Source organism: Bemisia tabaci, chromosome 6, assembly GCF_918797505.1.
Source record: "Bemisia tabaci chromosome 6, PGI_BMITA_v3".
In the NCBI taxonomy this organism is placed as follows: Eukaryota; Metazoa; Arthropoda; class Insecta; order Hemiptera; family Aleyrodidae; genus Bemisia; species Bemisia tabaci.
The window spans coordinates 4,444,836-4,467,711 of NC_092798.1; the positions used below are offsets into that span (position 1 = coordinate 4,444,836).

The 22,876-nt window shown below is 38.8% G+C and overlaps 2 protein-coding genes across 3 annotated transcripts in view; one reads left to right on the forward strand and one right to left on the reverse strand.

The window, feature by feature from the left end:
- Window positions 1–22,876, forward strand: part of Klp3A (kinesin-like protein 3A) — a gene marked incomplete in the record, with an annotated part of 479,268 nt that overhangs the window by 145,928 nt on the left and 310,464 nt on the right.
- The window catches only part of LOC109032644 (uncharacterized), a 131,932-nt gene that overhangs the window by 34,657 nt on the left and 74,399 nt on the right, over window positions 1–22,876 (reverse strand). The window contains exon 1 of one of the 2 annotated variants that reach the window (XM_072301269.1): window positions 2,508–2,979. The exons of the other annotated variant lie outside the window; for it this stretch is intronic. The gene's annotated coding sequence lies outside the window, so the exon portion shown is untranslated. Of the gene's footprint in view, window positions 1–2,507; window positions 2,980–22,876 lie in introns of those variants that run through there. 2 annotated transcript variants of the gene reach the window in all.

Sequence of the window (22,876 nt, forward strand, 5' to 3'; positions counted from 1 at the left end):
CTCCACCTATTTTCTGTACTTTTTTTTGAGACTGAAGCACAAGTCAAGGAATACTATAACAAAGATGAGAGCACGGGGCCATGATACCTGAAACTTAACAATATTTTAGGGTAACAAACAAACAACTTGCCTCCCCTCTCCCTCCCCCGCCAACTTTTAGAAATTTGTAATCTAATTAGTCGCATTTTGAGGCAGATTTTCCATCAATGTCTGCAGAAAAATTACGTTTCCGTTTTGAACTTTCAGCAAAAAATACACATATACACTCAAAAAGATCCTGAAAATTTTTGAAATTTTAACTCTATTTGGACACATTTCGAGGCTTCCGTTGCGCAGATTTTCCATCAATGTCTGCAGAAAAATTACGTTTCCTTTTGGAACTTTCAGCAAAAAATACACATATACACTCTAAAAGATCCCGAAAATGTTTGAAATTTTAACTCTATTAGGACGCATTTCGAGGCTTCCGTTACGCAGATTTTCCATCAATGTCTGCAGAAAAATTAGGTTTCCTTTTGGAACTTTCAGCAAAAAATACACATATACACTCTAAAAGATCCTGAAAATTTTTGAAATTTTAACTCTATTAGGACGCATTTCGAGGCTTCCGTGACGAAGATTTTCCATCAATGTCTGCAGAAAAATTAAGTTTTATTTTACTTTAACACAAAATACTTTCAAATTGTTACATTCAACAAAGCTGGAAAATTTTTGAAATTTCAACTCTATTTGGACGCATTTAGAGGCCTTTCTGACGAAAGTTTTAGGAATGAACATGGTGTTTTCATTTAAAACTTTACATTAAAAGAGATAAATATCTTCGACGGTCTCAAACTTCTTCTTTTCTCGCACTTTCTCATATTCTGTATCCTCTGTCCTTCTCTCTTTTCCTCCCTTTTTTTTGCTTTCGGAGGGGGCTTGAGTCCCCGAAGCCCCCCTCCTCCCCGGCTACGGGCCTGGCGATCGCAGCCTGATTTTTTCTAATTGTAAGTCACTAGATAACCACCTGGGCGGCCCCCTCCTCATATACCTCTTTCTCTATTCTCCAGCGCTCCCTTAATTTGATTCAATCCATCCGTGGTTTTTGGAAAGATTTTCTCGATCCTTCATAGTATTTTATATTCATCAGGGTCCTCAAAGTTCTTAGCCGGTTTAAGAAGCTAAAAAGTAGTCTTCGAAATGCGGGCCCCCACCTGATATCACTGGGGCCCCTTGAAGAAACGAACGTTTCAAATGGGGCCCTCGGAGTCATAGGTCAGGGGTCCCGGCGCTTTTGTAATAGCCTGAACCATCATCGGTCTCCGGTCAAGTGCGGAGATCTGCGCTTTTCATTAGGGCCCCTTTCATTCAAAAGTCCGGGGCCTGGGTGCTTTTCCAAATTTCAAGGCCCATTGCACTCCTTGCAGTTCAAGACTGGGGCCCCAAGGTCACCTTCGAGGCGCCAATACTGCTCATTTTGAAGTCTTCCGAATTTTCTTTTCCATTGAGTGAAATTTTGTATATTTCTTTTAAGCCCTCGAGGGGGCCCCAGAGAGGTTTCTAGAGAATTGATGGTTGGGGATCCCCAACCGCCCACCCGGGCCAGTCCGCCCCTGTCTGGATCTTAAACAAGGTTTCAGAAATTCTGCTGTAGTTTCAACTACTGCAGCCAAAAATGCATGGATTTTACCATTTGGGATGTTTAAAAATCTACGATGAAGGTTTATTCTCACTGGGAGAAAACTGACCGAAATACCTACGTGCTTTCTAGAAATTTTTCATGAACGAAAGTGCCACAGAATTGCGTACCTAGAGAAAAATGTAATTTTCTGAAAATTCCTGGACAAATTTTGGTGGCATTTCCTAGCGATTTCGAATCAGCGGGATGGTCATATGAGAAGACATAATTTGAAATGATTTTCACAGAGTATTGGTTTTTGGTAACGACGAACACATTCGACAAGGGAAATTAAGGAAGAAATAAAGCACCATTTATTGCGGCGCTTTCGAAATTATCCATGACATCTGCTGGTATGAAAAGAAAACCTGTAAATTTTCTTGCGAACTTATCCTTAGAAAAAATCTCTCCTGAAACGTGAGGCTCGTAGAAAAAATATACCTATAGAAAGATCTCTCTAGAAGATAATCTCTGCAGAACATTCGCCTCGAAACACTGATCAATGTATTTTGCTCAAATATTTTTAATGAGCTTTCCCTCGCTGCAAAAGTGATATATGATCCTGGATAAGTAACAATAAAATACGGATCAGCGAGTACCTGCTACATGGCGACTGCTTTAGCAGCTATTCAACAAAATTTGACGGCTGCGATAGGTACCAGAATTTTCAATTACTTATAGAAACTAGAGGGGGAAAAGAAGGGAAAAAGAGAAAACAAACGAGGAGGCAGAAACAAGACCATGGTTCAATCCTGTAATTAAATATTCGTTGAGACATGTGGAGTAATCAATTTTCAACAGATGGGCAGAATTTAAATCAGAAATAAATATTTAAAAAGGTATCTCAAACCTCGATCCCAGAACCACCAAACCAAATCGTCTTACAGTTGAAAGGCCAAGTTTTCAGACGTGATGAGCACCAAAACTAACACAGAATTCCGTCGCGATTGAAGTCCGACAACATTCGAACGAATCACGATATAATTTTCACAGACGAATCGTTTACGCAACGGCGAGATTATACGCACTATAAGTTCATTTAACAGCGAGAGAATACAGGTGAACTCTCAAAAGAACACAAATCAAATCCACACGGTCACGAAATCGCGCGCGTTAGTTGGAAGGAGGAAAACCGAAGCCAAAGCCAACCTATTCAATACGATTGCTCAGTCCACGAAACGCGACGAAGTAAGGACACTCGGTAAACGCACTTTGAAAGTTCGTACGCGATACTTCAAATTGAAAGGTGTGCTAGAAATTCAAGCCGAGATGTAATAGCCGAACAGATATTCCGAACTTCGGTACCGGCAAACGTGTGTGGTCCGGCGTAGAGTCCCTTTATAACCCAGAGTTAAGACAACTCGATTATCAGCTGACTGGCAGCCGGCCTTGGCTGGCCATGGAGGCCGAAACGAGTGCACTCAAACGAACGATATTGAGGGATAAGGATAAGGAATCCTCCGATGTCTGTCATCCAAAAACAACAACATCAACAAAAACTGATCAAAACCTTAAAATTAGATTGATTAGTGGATAATTTCTTAATATATTTTCATTTTGGTGCGATTAAAATAACAATTCACTCTTGATAAACCACAATTTAGTTATATTTTCATTACTTTTGTTCACATTCGAGGTACCGCCATCTTGGTGCACTCGTTTCGGCCTCCATGAGCGAGAACCAATCAGAATTGGATTTTTTTTTAGGCCACTTTCAGCCTAACCAAAAGTGAGTTGTCTTAACTCTGGGTTATAAAGGGACTCTAGTCCGGCGACTAGACGAAGATTGCGCGTGCACAGAGTGCACACAGACAGAACCTCGAAGTTTCAGGAACTGACGCTGCGCAGCGCAGCAGCAAGGGAGGGTATGGAACGCCGTTAGTGTCAAAACCCTTTTCTTGCGCGCGCGGAATTTTTTCTGGCGCGCGGAAAGAAAAAACCCGTTTTCGATGAAAATCTCTGAATTTCCGGATTCCGCGCCGGTTTTCGATATATTTGCGCCGTTTGTGTCAAAACTATTTTTTCCGGCGCGGCGCTCCAAATCAGTTCCGCGCGCGGAATTTTCGATGTATCGATTCCTGCTCGCCGCCGGCGCGGCGCTCCGAAATCTGTTCCGCGCGCAGAATTTTCGATATATCGATTCCTGCTCGCCGACTGTTTTTTCCGGCGCTACACCAGAAAATAATTCCGCGCGCCACTTTTTCGATTTATCGATTTTTCTGCGCGCGGAGAATATTATCTCTCTTTTGAACGATTTCCATTATCGATCCTCTGCGTGCCCCTGCCGTTGCCGTATGTGGGTCGTGTAAACAAACGCAGATTGATAACACAAATGATCCAAACAACTCGAAATCTCTTAATTTTAATTAATTTAAATCCATTTTCGACTTCAACCAAGCATTTGGCAATAATATTCATCGTATTTTACAACCTGGAGCCACGGCCTATCGGCTCATTTTAAGGTGCATTCTGAAAATCAGTTTTACAAGTCCAATGTCCAAACCCAGACTTTCTTCTTTTACTTTTTTTTAACCATTCTCTTTTCACTTTCGCCTCAAATCAAATGTTTTGCAGTTTTTTTATCTTAAGTAAGTGGTCCTGAATTCATTCAAGAGTTAGAAGTTCACGATTTATTTAGTATTATAGCCTTTTGACCTCTTAAGCTTTATCGATATGATCTCATGTAGTTCGAGGTTTCTTTGGCCCAAACCAAGTGATTACTTACACATCTGATGTGAGTCTTATGGCTCTTCAAATTCGCAGTGTAAAATTAAATCAGAGACTACAGTTACTTAATCCAGTTCTGCTCTCTTGTTCAATGTTTGTCATAAGTGTTTGCTCGTGTCTGTTCTTTATAAATGACCACTGTAGTGCGTATACACAGTTATGCTATCGGTACAGGTATTATTTCTTGTTTTCTACAGTCAGGACTTTCTCTTAAGCGCAATAATTTACCAAAGAAATTCACCTAGTTGCATAAATAATTTGGTGTATAGATATTCTGTTAATGTCTCCTTGCGGTGATGCAAAGTTTCTGAGATCTGTCATAAGTGGATTTTGCATTTAGACGGTCACTCTTGCCTGATAAAATTACTGCTCTAGCAGCTTCAAATTTATACTTTGATCTCTGATTCATCACTAAATGACACTCGTGCGGTGTCATTTATCTTTAATCAGTTCAAAGCTATTTCGACAATGAATCATCAAAGGTCCGATCGAAGAAGGAATTTTCTGGTGAGTGCTGCGGCTGAACCGACATCACAACTCAACTTTCAAAAGCATCAACTTATAAAAATTTATGAGGAAGTGGTAATGGTAAGTGGAAATCATGGTAGTGCTCGCTTCTTTCTTAAGCAAATTGTGCGCTCAAAATTTCAAAATCTACTCACCTGCATGTATATTTGAAGAGAAATACGACATGATATGTAGCAGGCTACACTTCATCTATTAATAATACGTAAATTTGTCTTCAGAGCATTCTTAGGAAACTTCCACAATTTTTAGTTTTGTTCCTGAGAGAAAATTTTGAGATAACTCTGCTGGTATTCCCAGTGTCTTTTCAGAAATTTTGTACTTCGTAGGTATCATCAAATACTTAAGTATCAACAGATATTGTACAAGATAGAAAATTTATTTGAGGATTCCTGCTAGTATGTTGTGTTTCCTGCAGCAACAAGGCTCATCACATTTCATGGAATGAAGTAATCAAAAACTACTTACTTACCTACAGCTTGGTCAGTTTCATGTCTTTCTAGAGTGAAGAAAATATTTTTTTTCTCTCTATTTAAGAATTCAGGGTGAATCAAACCTGTCGAACAAAAATTTTAATAAAATGCCTTTGTTCAAAAACACCTAAGAATCATTTCAATTGTAAAGATGCCGACGATTCTGGTTAAAAGTCCGAAAGTCGGCTGATTTACTGAATTTCTCAGGTACAGACGGATGGAAGGATTTTGAAAAGACATAGAATTACATCCTCCCATAAGAATAAGTCAGGAACATGGTTAAGGTTATCTGGGGATGACATTTGTAACATTTCGTTGCATGATTTTATAATCGAAGAGAAACAGAAAGTCTGAAACTTTGTAAATCTACGTACATGGTTTTCTAGTTAGGCTATGACATCGATATGCTCGTTTTGTTATCAATTAATCTCCACAAAGGTAAGCATACCTACAAACACTGTTCCACAAGAGATACGAATGTAACTTGTGATACCTAAGTGACTTTACAAATCTTACCTGTTAAACTACCAGCTACCTGATTATTGAAACTATGTCAGCCCGATATGAAAAGACATAGCCCTATCTTCTCCATGTAATATATCGGAATTTGTTGTCTTGTCGGGTTGCTCTAAGCCTTCAATAATCGGCCTGCTGATGAGTTGCAAAATATTTCCACTTCCAGACGAATGATCATGTCTTGGTTGATGCTTTCGATAGTAGAGTTGTGATGTCGGTTCAGCCGCAGCACTCACCAGAAAATTCCTTCTTCGATCGGACCTTTGATGATTCATTGTCGAAATAGCTTTGAACTGATTAAAGATAAATGACACCGCACGAGTGTCATTTAGTGATGAATCAGAGATCAAAGTATAAATTTGAAGCTGCTAGAGCAGTAATTTTATCAGGCAAGAGTGACCGTCTAAATGCAAAATCCACTTATGACAGATCTCAGAAACTTTGCATCACCGCAAGGAGACATTAACAGAATATCTATACACCAAATTATTTACGCAACTAGGTGAATTTCTTTGGTAAATTATTGCGCTTAAGAGAAAGTCCTGACTGTAGAAAACAAGAAATAATACCTGTACCGATAGCATAACTGTGTATACGCACTACAGTGGTCATTTATAAAGAACAGACACGAGCAAACACTTATGACAAACATTGAACAAGAGAGCAGAACTGGATTAAGTAACTGTAGTCTCTGATTTAATTTTACACTGCGAATTTGAAGAGCCATAAGACTCACATCAGATGTGTAAGTAATCACTTGGTTTGGGCCAAAGAAACCTCGAACTACATGAGATCATATCGATAAAGCTTAAGAGGTCAAAAGGCTATAATACTAAATAAATCGTGAACTTCTAACTCTTGAATGAATTCAGGACCACTTACTTAAGATAAAAAAACTGCAAAACATTTGATTTGAGGCGAAAGTGAAAAGAGAATGGTTAAAAAAAAGTAAAAGAAGAAAGTCTGGGTTTGGACATTGGACTTGTAAAACTGATTTTCAGAATGCACCATAAAATGAGCCGATAGGCCGTGGCTCCAGGTTGTAAAATACGATGAATATTATTGCCAAATGCTTGGTTGAAGTCGAAAATGGATTTAAATTAATTAAAATTAAGAGATTTCGAGTTGTTTGGATCATTTGTGTTATCAATCTGCGTTTGTTTACACGACCCACATACGGCAACGGCAGGGGCACGCAGAGGATCGATAATGGAAATCGTTCAAAGAGAGATAATATTCTCCGCGCGCAGAAAAATCGATATATCGAAAAAGTGGCGCGCGGAAATATTTTCTGGTGCAGCGCCGGAAAAAACAGTCGGCGAGCAGGAATCGATATATCGAGAATTCTGCGCGCGGAACAGATTTGGAGCGCCGCGCCGGAAAAAATAGTTTTGACACAAACGGCGAGCAGGAATCGATATATCGAAAATTCCGCGCGCGGAACAGATTTGGAGCGCCGCGCCGGAAAAAATAGTATTGACACAAACGGCGCAAATATATCGAAAACCGGCGCGGAATCCGGAAATTCAGAGATTTTCATCGAAAACGGGTTTTTTCTTTCCGCGCGCCGAAAAAAAATTCCGCGCGCCAGAAAAAATTCCGCGCGCGCAAGAAAAGGGTTTTGACACTAACGGCGTTCCATAGGGAGGGGGGAGAGAGAGATGCCGCTAAGCGAATGGCAACGCTCATGAGTACAGGAGGGAGAGAGGGGAAGTACTACCTCAATTTTCCTCACGCACGGGCTTTTGAACCCTTTTCTCCCTTTTCTCTCTCCATTGCCCGAAAATCTTATGGTGATTCGACGGTTGCCATTTTTTGTGTCAGAGCGACGTGCGATAAATCGCATCACTTCGTTCCATAATTTCAGCTACTTGTCATTTTTTTCGAATTTTGAGAATGCAGCTCTGCTGTCATGAGACCAAAGAATTCATTTACCAAATTTTGACAAAGAGATTCAATGTAAAAAAGGCAGGGTTTTTTAAAGGCAAAATATCGTATTCGATACTGATATTGAAACTGTACTAGAATGCGATATTTTTCCTCTGAAAAAACCCTGCCTTTATTACGTTGAATTTGTCAAATTTGGTACATGAATTTTATAGTCTCATGAAAACAAAAGTGCGATTTCGAAATTCGAAAAAAAATGACAAGTAGCTGAAATTCTAACTTTCCGATTTTAAGGCGCTGTTTATCATATTATCGCATCATATTATATTTTCGCCTTATGCGCATCATATTTTCGATTGAACTTGAATTTCAAGTTTGCCCCTTTTTCACAAGCTATACTACATTTTTCCACTATGAATTGATTCAATATTATATTATTACTCTTTTATCCCGTGTATGTTTCACAATGTAAGTATAAGCGGAGGCTTCATCTCTACTAGAAAAGCCTTTACCTACTGACTTTCTGAGGAATAGTTGGAAAAATAACAGTGGATGTTAAATCATTTTAAGCTCATCTTTAAAAATTGAATAAATAATCTCAACAACCCTCCAAATCATGCTGAAGCATATATTCTGAGCTGAGGAAAGTTGCCATGGGTAGGTAAATTTAGTGAATATATAATGTGAAAAATAATTATGACATGCGTAGAAATTCATAAAGGTTCTACATCTGCCATTATTATAGTAAAGCAAATAAAGAATCGGATTTATGAAGAAAAAAAGGACAGTTGAGGGGATTGGAGGACAAGGCGCATAAATGCAGTTTTTTAAAAAAAATTGACGTTTTAATGATTTGAAGTAAAACTAGTAAAACATATTTTATGAAAAATCAGCTTCCAAATTTCAATTTCTAAGCATCAAACAGTCAGTTTGAACTTTTTTTCCGCCATAAAGATCCATGTAAGTTCGTTACTTCAAATGTGCATATTCCTGGAAATGGCCAAAATTGCACTTATGGTCCTTGTCCTCCGAGCCCCTCAATTAATTTCAGATGCACTGAGAAATGCACTGATGCTCCCACTAGAAGAGGAGACTTCAACACACAGAATAAGGCCCTCGATGTTGGAAACGGGGGGGGGGGGGGGGGGTTGCTTCAGAGGAACCGTAAAAACTATGTTAGGCGGTCTCCAGTGCAGTGGTCCTGAAAGACTCAACGTGTTGATGCATATTAATTATTATTATTATTCTCGTATAATGACTGAAATTTGCAGTATTTTTCGAGATTTTTAACAGAGTACTCTCGAAGAAAACTCATCATGGGCACGAGAAAAGATGCAAGAAATGCATGCAAAGATGCTGTTGAAGTGCAAGTTGGCAATGCAGTGTAAAACTGTTAAGTTGGTAGTACGGAGTACTAACCTAGGAGTCGTTCAAACTGACGGAATAGAGGCATGGATAAATATATACTACGTATATATTTACGTAGTATTTTACTACGTAGTATATATTTATCCATGATAGAGGCCAACGTTTGACCAAAAGAATGACCCGAAAAAGCATCAAATGTATGGAACGCCGTTAGGGACCAAACCTAAAACGCGTGCGCAACACAGGAAAATACACGCGCGACACAGTAAATCTCCGCAGCACAGGGAATTCTGAGTGATTCACGGAAAATGTTGTGCGTTGCGAGTAATTTCGATATTTTACTGATTACGCGTAGCGCACAGGAAATTACGGGAATTACCTCAAATGGTGTGTCGCGCGCCGAACTTCGATATATCGAAATTCCACGCGACGCACAGCATTTTTTACTTCTTCCTACGCGACGATGTTTACTCTTGAGAAGGAAAGAGGCATGAAAAGTTGCAGAATCCCCAGCAACCATCCGCGTCGGTCACCGGTCAACGATGCATCTTCTTTTCAACAACAATAACGCTACCCTTATAAACTACTTATTTCCGAGTCCAATGTAATCGCTCGGATGGCTCATTAGGTAGAGTACTCGCCTGCCACAGTGAGGATGCCGAGTACGATTCCCGACGCTGGAATTTTTTTTTTTTTTTTTCCAATCTGGAAAATCCCCCAATCATGATTCTTCGTCCAAATAAGTCACAAAACTCATTTTTACAACAATTAATTTAATATTGAAAATAGTTAGCTCAATCAGCGACTTTTACTGACTTAGCGGTTAGGTCAAAACTCATTTTTACAACAATTAATTTAATATTGAAAATAGTTAGCTAAATCAGCGACTTTTACTGACTTAGCGGTTAGGTTCGGTTAGGTTAGGTTAGGTTAGGTTAGGTTAGGTTAGGTTAGGTTAGGTTAGGTTAAGTTAGGTTAGGTTAGGTTAGGTTAGGTTAGGTTAGGTTAGGTTAGGTTAGGCCAAAGACATAAAGACGGAGCACTAAAAGCAAAAAATGAAGCTTCTAGAGCTTCTTTTCAATCACCTCTACTATTGGCTAGAGGATTGGCGGCGAAATCGGGACAAGTTTGAATTCAAATGTAGGGCGGGAACTAATAAATAAAATTGCGGAAACAAAGTATTTTAGGTTGATTTTTGCCCAAATTCAGGTACACACTCATATTTTTTTAACTTTAGGTTAGTTTCAGTCCGTCGTCGACCGATTAATTTCATTTGGGAGTAACGTTGATCTAGAACTGTAACGGCCTGTTTGAACCTGCAGAACCACCATAAGCAGAAGAAAAACTAACTTTATGTGAGATTACTGCCTGTTACCGAGCAAAAGTAGGTGTATTATATTAGGACGCAGACCGAACTTTCTTAGTATATTCGTTTTAGGAATTTAAAATACGTTTCAAAGAAGAAATGTGCAAAAATCAAGAGGACAAGTTCAAATCAAATTTCCGTTTGCCGCCATGGATTCCCGCGTTCATTTACACACTCACACAAGCGCGCAGCGCCGAACCTAGCTTCACTTTTTCCCCGTGCTTTTAGATACGAGCGCTCCGTCTTTATGTCTTTGGGTTAGGCTAGGTTAGGTTAGGTTAGGTTAGGTTAGGTTAGGTTAGGTTAGGTTAGGTTAGGTTAGGTTAGGTCATCAGCTCTTTAATAAATTAGTGGCATTCTGTTCAACTAATGTTTTTCAACAAAAAAAAAAAAAAAATTAATGTTTCACTCAACTTAAATTTTTTTAATTTCCGACTTTAAAAATTACAATCCTTCTGTTTTCTTCGAAATTCCCGCGCTAATCTACGAGATAGCATCCGAATAGTCAATGGTCATCGGTCGATTACCGGTGCGCTCGTGGCAACTTTTCAACGCCTCTTTCCTTCTCAAAGTGCTTAATCCTACGCGACGCACAACATTTTTACTTCTTCATTTTCTTCGTCAGGAAACCGTTGGAGGGGAATGATGGCATTGTTGCCAAGACTTTCAAAATTCGGGCTTGCCGAAAGTTGCGATCTGCTGATCTTGAGGCAAGTCGATGTTGTGAATATTGAGATGGCGCCTTTTCTTTGTTCAATGCTAGTTTTGGAGTTTTGGACGCGTCTTCAAAGTACCTTCGTGATGAATAAGTTTTAGTTACTAGTGTTTTTTTAATTGGGACCTCCCTTTTGCCATTTCTACCATGAAAAGTAAGTACTTCTCCATCATTACGTTGATTTGGATGCAATAAAATTTCATGCCTCGATGATAAGGCGATAAAAAGGCGAGGCGGGTGATACTAGGTGATACTAAAACCGAAAACGAATTCTTCAATCTAAAATGATCAGAAATATAGTAGGCTTTTCAGGCATAGTCTTGACAACAGTGCAGCTATTCCCCTCCAACGGTTTTCTGATCTGAAGAAGAAAAAAAAAAAAGATTGTGCGTTCCCCGGAGAGAAAAGAAAATGTTGTGCGTCGCGTGGAATTTCGATATATCGAAGTTTGACGCGCGACGCAGCATTTGAGGTTATTCCCGTACTTTCTTGCGCGCTACGCGTAATGGTTAAAATATCGAAATTTCTCGCAGGGCACATAATTTTCCGTGAAACACTCAAATTTTCCTGTGCAGCGGAGATTTACTGTGTCGCGCGTGTATTTTCCTGTGTTGCGCACGCGTTTTAGGTTTGGTCCCTAACGGCGTTCCATACAAATGATGCTCTTCGAGTCGGCACACCGGTGACCCTACAAAGATGGCGGAACCTATTTTGCGCGGCAAATTCAAATTAAGCGCGGTATTTTTAATTATTTTCAAATGCATGACTCCGGTTTCTCTGACGAGGAAACGCTTTGCGCGGTAGTTTTGTTCCTAATTTCTCCTCAAGTGTAAGATAGCCCTTCAATTTTGGTTCTACGTTCAACCCTCTTGATATTTTTCTCTTTTAAACTGACTTTTCTTTCACTTCTTTTTAAACCAATTACTTGTGTTGCTGATGAATAATCCCTGTTTGCACTAATTATGAAAAGCGGGGCACAGAGCTATGACGCTTCATCCTTTTGCTGGCAATAATTAATTTTTTACCCACGTATTAAAATATCATCAAATTATTATGTCATGCGCGCCCTGTAGCTATAAAAACTTATTTTAGGTAGAATTTGTCAAAATGTTCTTTTGGTCACTAAGAACTCTTAAATTTGCTCCGAATGGAATTATTCATCTTATTAGGTACATTGCTTTCATTGATTATCATGAGCTGTAATTGAAAATGGAGTTAGATAATTTTTTTTTTTTTTTTTTTTTTTTTTTTTTTTTTTTTTTTTTAAACTACTTCAAATAGCCCTCAAGGGCTAATCCCACGCTTTAAGTCCCATCCCCCCTCCGTCCCTACTGAACCCGTCCCAGGCAACCATTGTTTGAGACCATCAAACTCGGGTCGCCTGGCCGGGAATCGAACCCGGGACCTCCCGATCATAGAGCAAGCGCTACAACCACTACACCATAGGAGGCCGACAATGGAATAACTGGTGCCGATAAATTTTTCTCTGTGTACAGGTGAGTATTTTTAATGCAGCAGTGATAGTTAAAATAAGGTTTTTGTGACTGAAAATAGTAAAATAACGATTTAAAATTTGTTACCTACATCTTATCCGTGACAGAAATTACTGCCGATAGGAGGGGGAGGGGGTATCTTGCTCATAGAAAAAGAACAACAAAAAATAAAAATCACGTCACGTACTCACTCTCACTCGTAGAAATCTCTCATTACACTGAGAAGACGTCGTAAAGAGGGAACCTGGAAACTGGAAAATACTCCGGAACTTTTATTAAATTTATCATCAATTTGGCAGCGTTTAAGGGCAACATTGCCAGTCAAACAAAACATTGTTTATATTTTGGCCTTTTATACTCTCTCATTGCCGATGTTTCAAGTATGAAGGGCCGTTTGTAACTAAAGATACGAATGTTGGCAATATATAAGAAATGATGTAATATATGAAATATTCAAGATATGTATGAAATTTTGAAATATATATACGGAACTGTCGCAATATATAAGAAATGTGACAATATTTAGGAAATCGACTCCAAAATATATGGCGAAAATCGTGCAATATATAAGAAATGTGTCAATATATAAGAAATCGACTTCACGATATATATGGCGAAATTCGTGCGATATACAGGGTGATCAATAGGTCCTTGCTATCCCCTCTAAATTTTTACCTAATTGAGGCAAAGATTTGAAACTTGGGGGATGTTCTCAGGTCAAAGGGAGCTACTTTCTGGCCCCCTAAAATTTTCCGGGGAACCCTTAGGGGGGAGGGGGGACGGAAACCAATTGTTTTTTCAATTGAGAAGACCCCCTTTGTTGTACCTTGTTCGAAAGAGCATCAAAAAAGGAAACTTTTCGGGTAAACCAGAAAACAATATCTCAAATTGTTTCAAAATGGCGTTCGGTTAAAATTCAAGATGGCCGAAAATTGACACCGGTTGTTTGTCAATGGATTTGCGCGAAAATCGGTATCTACCGGTATATTGATAGGAGTAAAGCGAATTTGAAGTTAGATTTCTAAAAAAAAAAAAAAAAAAAAAAAATCCGGCCATTTTGGATTTTTTTTTTCTTTGGAAATCTAATTTCAAATTTGTTAATCTCATGCCAAAATACCCCTAACTCCCAAGTTTCTTAATTTTCGGCCATTTTGGAAATTTGTTGTTTTTATAGAAAATCTAAGTTCAAATTCGTTTTTCTCCTATCAATATACCGGTAGATACCGATTTTCGCGCAAATCCATTGACAAACAGCCGGTGTCAATTTTCGGCCATCTTGAATTTTAACCGAACGCCATTTTGAAACAATTTGAGATATTGACTTCTGGTTTACCCGAAAAGTTTCCTTTTTTGATGCTCTTTCGAACAAGGTACAACAAAGGGGGTCTTCTCAATTGAAAAAACAATTGGTTTCCGTCCCCCCTCCCCCCTAAGGGTTCCCCGGAAAATTTTAGGGGGCCAGAAAGTAGCTCCCTTTGACCTAAGAACATCCCCCAGGTTTCAAATCTTTGCCTCAATTAGGTAAAAATTTAGAGGGGATAGCAAGGACCTATGGATCACCCTGTATATCGCACGAATTTCCCCATATATATCGTGAAGTCGATTTCTTATATATTGACACATTTCTTATATATTGCACGATTTTCGCCATATATTTTGGAGTCGATTTCCTAAATATTGTCACATTTCTTATATATTGCGACAGTTCCGTATATATATTTCAAAATTTCATACATATCTTGAATATTTCATAGATTGCATCATTTCTTATATATTGCCAACATCCGTATCTTTAGTTACAAACGGCCCTTCATAGTATGAAGTTTGATAAAATATCCATGCGCGATTTGGTTTGGTAAAATACCGTTTGGGGAAGTAGCTGCCCTCAACGGAGGAACAGGAATGATTTTCAAAATGGCGGCCGATTTGTTTACGTTGTGCGCACCGGTCAACGTGAATGAGCACCGAATTGGTGCGGTTTCGGGGTCATCCGCCGAATTCCAACGATGGATTCCTCCTTTCCGCCAGTCGGTAAAACCCCTAGAGCATACCTAAACATTGGGAACTCATCTGTGAGTGTGTGAGTGCATCAGGTTGTGAGTTTTTACACAGGACCTTGTGGGACGAGGTGAATAAGTGAAATTAAGAGTAACATGAGATGACTGGTGACCTTAAATGATCTTTTCTTGGAAGTATAACATTCGTGGAACATAAATACCAAAAATTTGCCACTGAATCACTTTCCTGGCAGAGAATTTAAAACATTCAAGTGGATAACCACATCCCCCTCCCCTCCTCTCCATTCCCTTGACGGATGCAGTCCCTATGTAGTATGTACCTCCACTATTAAATTTTTTTTTTCCCACCCAGAAACAGATTCAGCCGCCGAAGTTAAATGCATTCAAGGCCTTCATACTTGAAGTTTAAGGGAAAAAATCCTTCCCCCGTCAAATTTTACTTTAAGGAGTGAAAAATAGCTTTTTTCAGGTTTTCCCCATAAGAGCCGTGTAAAACGTTACAACCAGATGTATTTTAACCTCAAAACAAATGTGTAGGTATGGTCAGTCTAGGGGGTATTGTGTCAGGTTTTCTTACATAATGTGATAACAAGAATAAATCACGCTACCTCAACAGGTTATGTGCCCTTATAAGTAAAATTTACGCGTTGTTCAGTTTTCGATCGCGAGTTTGTTTTTTCGTTCCGTCGCCGTATCATGTCCGTGAGCCTACACCTCGTGCCGCGTACCGATCCTGAAGCAGATTTTTTCAGAAAATACTGAAAAATCTTCTATGACGACTGACGACGACGATCAATCAGTGGAATCAACTTTGGAGGATCAATCAGAAACTAACGACAAGCTGCCTGCATCACAGCCTCAGCAAACTTCTGACTCCACTATGGCTGCCAGTGCTGCCGTTCTCGCTCAGCCCAAGATTCCGTGATTCGGAACTATTTTATTCCGATTATTTTCAAAAATTCCGGGAAAAAGTTCCGAGATCGGCCCGGAATTAATTCCGATTCCTGACGCGGGTTTTCAAATGGTTTACCCGGTTTATAAGACGGCCGCCCCTTAAAATCACTGTCAGGGCGTCATGAATATTAAATGAACAGTTTCTCAACTGGTTTGGACGTAATTATGACGCCCTGACAATGATTTTAAGGGGCGGCTGTCCTATAAAACAGTTAAATCATTGGAAAAGCCCGCATTAAGGAATGGGAATTAATTGTAATTAATAATTGACATAATTGACCATCTCCCCGGAATGAAAACTCTGCAAATTATTTTACTTAATTAGGTATATATAAATTGAAGATTTAACGTTAGAGGTGTAAAAATGGCACATTTAAATGGATCAGTCCATTTACTTGAAGCTTTTCTTTTTTAGGAACATAGGTTTTCCCAGCAGCAAAATATTTGCTGTTTAATAAATTTTCAGAGCACTTTTTTTTTCATTTAAATGCAACGTCAACTTTTGAAATTTTCAGCTTTGAACTTGTTTTCTTCAGAGTCACTGCAATGGATGTGTAGTGTGTAGTATAGAAGCTCGACTGACACATCCGTTTAGGAAAGGAATTTTTTGGTTTTAATGCATAAATTGGCTTTAATTTTCTAATAATTTATTTTCTTACATGAAAATAACAAACAAATATAGAGAAAGGACAAGGAGAAAAATAAGTACGGCTTGGACAAAAATAAACACGGAATCGCTGATAATTAACTTTTTACAAAAAAAAAAACTACTTGGAAACGAGCACCAAAACATGATGTGAACAGTTGTTCAGTTCATTTCATTATTTTCATTTTCATGATTTTCTTTCTTGAGGTTAGGTTTGGTAGAAAACCGCGGGAAGACGGATACGACACTCGAGAAATTCTGGAAGACAGAATCCCCATTTCCAGAATGATCGTTGCGAGAAAATGTCCAGTTTAATCTCAATACCTCTAATGAAGATATAAAAAATTCCTAAAAATGGCTTTAATTCCGGGAAAAATCCGAAAAAAGGCAAAAATTCCAGGGAAAAATTCGAAAAAAGGCAAAAATTCCGGGAAAAATCCGAAAAAGGCAAAAATTCCGTGATATTCCGGGAATTATAAAGATTCCGGGAAAAATTCCGAGAAACTTCAAAAGTTCCGAAATTCGGAATTAGTTCCGGGAAACGGCAGCACTGATGGCTGCTGGAGCGGCTCCCTTGCCCACCTTCCAGAAACTCAAAGGTCAAGAAAATTGGTCAACTTGGAAGTTCCAGCGTTAGGCCGTAACTACGATTCTGTGACGTCACACTAGTAGATGAAACTCGGCCGCGGTTTAACACGCGTTCTTATGGGAGAACGCTTGCCGCGCGATGATTTCTCGCCGATATCCCTTTCAGGTAGAGTCCCTTTATAACCCAGAGTCATAGAGAAAAAAAAGGAGGTGTTTGCATTTCGGGCATCTTGGAATTTTTCATAGAGTATCTGTAGCTTTGATGACGTCATTGGGTACAGCGACGTTTTTATCCTGTCGATTTTCTTGGAAATGGTGTAATTTAAGGGAAAAAGTCATTCTATAAAAAGTGCTTGAAATTAAATAAAGAGTTGATTTAAGTAAAAAAATCGGACATTATGGTCCGTTTTTACAGCGTCAACATAACCCTCAGCGAGCGTCTTGTTTACATTGATGACGTAGGTGGGTACAAATCCTCAAGATGCAAACACCTCCTTTTTTTTCTCTATGACCCAGAGTTAAGACAACTCACTTTTGGTTAGGCTGAAAGTGGCCTAAAAAAAAATCCAATTCTGATTGGTTCTCGCTCATGGAGGCCGAAACGAGTGCACCAAGATGGCGGTACCTCGAATGTGAACAAAAGTAATGAAAATATAACTAAATTGTGGTTTATCAAGAGTGAATTGTTATTTTAATCGCACCAAAATGAAAATATATTTAGAAATTATCCACTAATCAATCTAATTTTAAGGTTTTGATCAGTTTTTGTTGATGTTGTTGTTTTTGGATGACAGACATCGGAGGATTCCTTATCCTTATCCCTCAATATCGTTCGTTTGAGTGCACTCGTTTCGGCCTCCATGGCCAGCCAAGGCCGGCTGCCAGTCAGCTGATAATCGAGTTGTCTTAACTCTGGGTTATAAAGGGACTCTACTTTCAGGGTTGATCTGACGCAAAATTTCATAAGAACCGTTTAGAAAGAGGATGAAATTTCACTTTAGAAAACTAACTAGTTCATTTGTGACATTGTCTAAATATCGAGGAAATGAATGCGTAATACCGAAAATCGTTACTCCACTCAGATTCAAACGGGCCGCTCGCGCAACTTCGGCCGATCGAGAGCCACTCTGATTGGTCCGCGCAGCGACTGCCTCACTCATCGATGCACTGATGACCCGGAGATGCTTGTTGTTTTCGGTAAATATCAGAGAGTATGGAAGGTTAGAGGCCCGACTCAATGCTAGGTAATTGAAACAGAAGCGCTCGCAGCGCGCTCGCTGGCGACGTACGCAACTACTATTTTCTATTGTTTTCCAGTGACTAGCGGCGGGTATGTTGCTGCCGGACCACCGCCACGTAGGCAATATTTTATACATCGTCCGTCCGCAACTCTCGCTTAGCCAATCAGCGCAGTGGTATGGGATTCCGCTCGCCGCGCACTCTCGCGCCAACGTACGCAACTGCTTGCTCACGGCTCCAACTTCTGTTTCAATTCTTCCCTATCCAGTCGGGCCTCTAACCTTCCATACTCTCTGGTAAATATCTCTACTAGCTTGACGTCACAGAACTGACTAGTTACGGATGGTTACGGCCTCTCCGTTTCAGATGTTCAATTTCCTAAACTATGATGATCTCTGGGATGTAACAGATCCTACACAAGAAGGTAATGATTCACTTTCTAACAACTCAGCTACCAAACTGAAACAACGGAAGGCTTCAGCAAAGATTAATCTCATGATCGAACCATGTTGCATTGTGCATGTTCGCAATACTGAAACCCCCAGTCAAGCATGGCAAAAACTTCAAAAAGCCTATGAAAGCTCTGGTCTATCTCGTCGTTTAAGGTTGTTAAGAAACCTCTTCAATGTTCGTCTTGAAAATTTCCCCACTATGACGGATTATATTTCAGAAGTTTTAAATTTGTCTCAACAACTGAACGACATCAGTGCCCCACTCGATGATGAATTTATCGGTGTTATTCTTCTTAGTGGTTTAACTGCGGATTTTGATGCAATGGTCCTAGCTCTAGAGCATTCTCAGACCAAAATCACGTCTGACCTTATCAAGAGTAAGCTTCTAGACCATGCCGATAAGAAAGTAGAAGAAAATGCGCAAGCCTTCTTCACTGGTAAACGACCCTACAAAACTATTAAATGTAATTATTGTGGTTTATTAGGTCATCGCACTGTTAACTGCCGTAAGAAACCCAAAGGAAATGGTGAGTCAAACACATCCACTAACAATGCCTCAGCATCATCCTCATCTCATTCTAATGGCAAAGACTCAGACATAAAAACAAATCAACAACATGGGAAAAAGAAACCTAAACACTCTTTTTTCACAGCACTAGCATCTTTTAATTTTAGTTGTAATGAATGGTTTCTAGACTCTGGCGCCAGCAAGCAGCATATGACATGCTATCGTGAGATCCTCACTGAATTTCAAACTTTACCACCAGAATGTATCACTACTGCCAGTAACACGGTCATTAAATCACAAGGTCAAGGTAATTGTTTGATTAAGTTGCAAGGATCCACAGAACCGATTGAAGTTCATGATGTGTTGTATGTGCCTGATTTAACTGTCAATTTGTTATCTGTAAGCCGATTAATCTCCAAAGGTTTATCTGTCCTCTTTGATGATGAAGGAGGAACAATCATCAATTCTGATGGAGATATTATTGCAACAGCATCTCTATTTCATGGTGTTTATAAATTAGATGTACAATCCAATGAGTTTCCTCAACAGCAAACTGAAGTTTCCTTTACTTCAGCAAACTTAGCGTTGCAGGACAACCAAACCTTATGGCATCGCAGACTTGGTCACTTAAATATGCGCTCCATGAATCTTCTTAAAAATAGTCTAGCTGATGGCATCACATATCAAAACTCTCGAGTAAACAAACCGTGCGCACAGTGTGTTCTAGGAAAACAAACATCATTGCCCTTCGGCAAATCTTCTTCTCAAGCCAAAGCCAAATTAGAAATTATTCATACTGATTTGTGTGGCCCAATGCCTGTACCGTCACACAATGGAGCAAAGTACATTCTAACTTTTACTGATGACTTTACTCGAAAAACCTGGGTATATTTTCTCAAAGCTAAAAGTGAATATTTAACAAATTTCGAATCTTCCAAAACTTAGTTGAGAAACAATCAGATCGATCCATTAAATGCCTACGTTCTGATAATGGCAAAGAATATAATAATTCTAAATTTCATAATTTTTTCGATGATATAGGTGTTCGCCATTTAACTACTGTAGATTACACTCCTCAACAGAATGGAGTCGCAGAAAGGGTGAATCGCACGCTACTCGAAAAAGCCAGATGTATGCTGTTTGATGCAAATCTTCCAAAATCATATTGGGCAGAAGCAGTAAATCATGCTGCATTTCTCAAGAATCGATCTCCAAGCAGAGCAATTCCAGACCATACACCAGAAGAAATGTGGTCAGGTGAGCGCACAAATTTAGTGAATCTCAAAATTTTTGGCTGCAAAGCATATTGTCACTTACCCAAAGTTAAAAGAAACAAACTAGATGCTAAAAGTAAAATCATGATTTTTGTTGGTTTTTGCGAGAATAGTAAAGCCTATAGACTTATCGACCCGCAATCCTACAGTCTTTACAAAAGCTAGAGACGTCATATTTGATGAAACCTCATTTTTAAATAAAGATCCATCACTCAACTACAACAATGAACCGCAATTCTTTTCCAGCACATCTACAGATGATTCTCAAACACTCAGTGAACAAAATGATGTCGCATCTACAAGCAAACAGACATCACAATCTACAAAAGAATCTCAAACAAAGAATAATCCAATTACAAATGAATCAAAAATACAAATTGAACAAGTTACAAATTTGGCAGAAAATTCAAACAAAATGAAATCTACATCTTTTGAAGAAACTGCTGATCTCACAGAAGAAGATGAAGAAGATATCAGTTCATCAGAAAACAGCTCACATGAAGAATCGTACGAGTCTATCAATTCTGACCAAATCACAACCGTTATTTCAGAATTATTACCAGATTCTCAAGCTGTTCAACCGCAATTAACTTCAGAAACTGATGTCCAAGAACGCCCTACGCGACCTCACAATCTTCCTGCCTGGACTGCTGATTACAAACTTTGGCAAGCTTTAATTCATCCTAACAACCAAGAAATACCCGACACACCTAAACAAGCTCTAAAAGATCCTGAATGGAAACGAGCCATGGAAAAAGAACTACAATCCTTCGAAAACAACAATGCGTGGGAAATCGTAGATAAACCCCATGACCAAAAGCTTTTAGAGACTAAATGGGTTTTCAAAACTAAAGTTAATCCAAGTGATCATCATCAAATAAACAAAGCAAGGCTAGTAATTAAAGGTTGTGCACAACGCTACGGTATAGACTACTTAGAAACGTTTTCACCTGTGGTAAGGCACTCTACACTAAGACTACTATTTGCTTTATCTGTACACTTCAATTTAAATTGTTATCATTTTGATGCCATGAATGCATTTCTCCACGGAGAACTAAATGAACAAATTTATGTGAAACCGCCAGAAGGTCTCATTCTTCCTGAAAACAAAGTGTTACGCCTCAAGAAAGCTGTTTACGGTCTAAAACAAGCACCTCGTTCTTGGAACTCACAAGTAAACTCAGTTCTCATCAATAGTAATTATCAACGCTCTAAACATGAACCGTGTGTCTATTATAAAAGACACGACAAAAAATTAACAATTATTGCAGTTTTTGTTGATGACTTCTTCACGTTTAGTAATGATCAGGAAGAAACTAAATTCTTGAAGAAAAAACTGTTCAAATCTTTCAACCTTAAAGACTTAGGAAAAATATCTAATTGTCTAGGTATGACTGTCACTCAAAATGAAAAATCTAAAACAATTAAATTCAGTCATGAAAAGTACATTTTAGAATTACTCGAAAAATTCAACATGACCAACTGCAAACCAGTCTCCACTCCAATTATCAAAACACAATTTGATGATCTACCAGCCGATCCAAGTTTAGAAAAAACCTATCAGCAACTCATTGGCTCCTTATTGTATCTCTCCGTCACAAGTAGACCAGATATTTCTTATGCTGTTACCTTCCTTAGTCAATTCTCAAAACGGCCTAATCATCAACATTGGACCAGTGCCAAATGCATTCTTCGTTACCTAAAAGGTACTTCCAATCACTGCCTTACCTACAAAAAATCAAACAACAATCTGATGGGGTTTGCAGATTCAGATTGGGCCAACAACGATGAAAAAAGGAAATCCTTCTCTGGGAATGTCTTCATTTTCTCAAATGGTGCAGTATCCTGGAAATGTCACAAGCAACGCACTGTCGCTCTTTCCAGTACAGAGGCTGAATATCTGTCGCTCTCCGACGCCTCGAAAGAAGCAATCTACCTCAAAAATCTTCTTGAAGAATTAACCGGAATATCTGGACCAATCACACTCAACTGTGACAATCAAAGTACCCTGGCACTTGCAGAGAATCCAGTTCATCATAGGCGGACAAAACACATAGATGTACGTCACCATTACATTCGAGAACAAGTTGAAAACAAACAAATCATCCTCAATTACGTTCCTGATGAGCAAATGGTCGCAGATGTGTTAACAAAGCCAATTCCTAATCCAAAGTTGAAATTCTGTGCAAATGGCTTCGGTCTCAAAGTGTAAAATTCTAATAAAATTTTCCTTAAATATATTTGGCTTATAAGCAAAGTTCTATTTTTAAACGCGAATCTTTTAAATAATAATAAAAAAAAAAAAAAAACAAAAATTCAATTTACATCTTTTTAACTTTCGTGTTTAATTTTATTCATTGCCAGATTGAGGAGAAGTGTTTTTATGTGTTAAATTTTTTGCAATCTGTCATTTCAATTTTTTCCTCAAATGAATTTCTTCCATTTTTTCACATTGCCAAATTGAGGAGAA